The sequence below is a fragment of the Atta cephalotes genome, assembly GCF_000143395.1.
Source record: "Atta cephalotes unplaced genomic scaffold scaffold00042, whole genome shotgun sequence".
NCBI classification, from domain to species: domain Eukaryota; kingdom Metazoa; phylum Arthropoda; class Insecta; order Hymenoptera; family Formicidae; genus Atta; species Atta cephalotes.
The window spans coordinates 538460-539911 of NW_012130106.1; the positions used below are offsets into that span (position 1 = coordinate 538460).

At 24.0% G+C, this 1452-nt stretch overlaps 1 pseudogene; it reads right to left on the minus strand.

Moving 5' to 3' along the window:
• Window positions 1-1452, minus strand: part of LOC105622250 — a 3961-nt pseudogene that overhangs the window by 460 nt on the left and 2049 nt on the right.

Below are 1452 nucleotides of genomic sequence, written 5' to 3' on the forward strand. Positions count from 1 at the left end.
ACTTTTTACGTTTTTAGTTTTTACGTTTACGTTACGTACGTACGTTACTACTACTACTATATTACTTACTAATAATAATAATATAATATAAATAATATATATATATATATATATATATATATATATATATATATATATATATATATATATATATAGAAAAAATTACTTAAATATAAAATAGTTCAATATAACATATTTATTTGTTTCTACTTCGGTTTCCATGTATTTCTCCAGATACTTCTGCTGCGTTTCTGCTGATTCCATATTGCTGAAAGTATAAAATTTTATTACATTAAATTTCTTATTAAAAATAGAAAGTATTATTTATTACCTATTTTTTTCCTGTATTATTTTATTTTCAGATTCTCTATCTATGTTTCTGCAATAAAAATATATGATATCAAAACATTTGAAAATAAAATAACATATAAATATATAATATAATATAACATAATATATATAATAAACAAATAAATATTTATACATATAATATATATACATGTATATATATATATATAGGTATATATTATATAGATTTTATATACAGATAAAAATATTTAAATACAAAGCATTTAAATTTAACATACTTATTTGTTTCTGCTTCGTCTTCAATGTTCATGTCAATGTGTTTTCTTTGAAAAGAGATAGTTATCATTTCCTGATTACATAAATTATTTGTAATAATAAATGAAAACTAAAATATTGTTTTGCTCTTTATCACTTATTAAAGTGACTACATAGATATAAATTATTTTTGAATTAATTTTTAAATAAACTACATTTTCCTTTTTATATCTCTATTATATAAAAACAAACTTTGCAATCACTAAAGAATAAATTAAATTATAAATAGAAACTCACTTCCCACATTCTGATCCAAAAACTATTGTTGGCATGGCATCTGGATCAAGATGAGCTCTCATTTTATTTATTTTGTACCATTTTTCTTCGGAATGCAAATAGGAATGCAACAACAATTCTGGTTTATGCATATTCTTTTGGTTCTAAGTCGAGCCTTCCACATGTTCGTATCCATTGCAACCATCTACAAATTAGATATTTTGGAGTTGACACAGCATCTGAAACAAAGAACTAAGATCAAAATGCTGTTCCAAAAGAATTGCTAATCTATATAATTATATAAGTTAACTATTCTCTCAAAAAGAAAACTTTCTTGCTCGGTTTTCTTTGTTATTTCACTTTTTCACTTCACTTTATTTTTTCACGAAACTGATCTCTTGAGGTTTTTCACATAACACTTTACCAAATGGACAATGTATGTTATATTTCCCTCCAAATTTCTGCTCTCAGCTCTTTAAATGGAACGGTCTCTTATTCTAAATGGACTCTTTAATTGAAACGGTCATTTAAATAGAGAGACAGAGAGAGAGAGAGAGAGAGAGAGAGAGAGAGAGAGAGAGAACAAGAAGAAGAAAGAGACTAACTTACTTA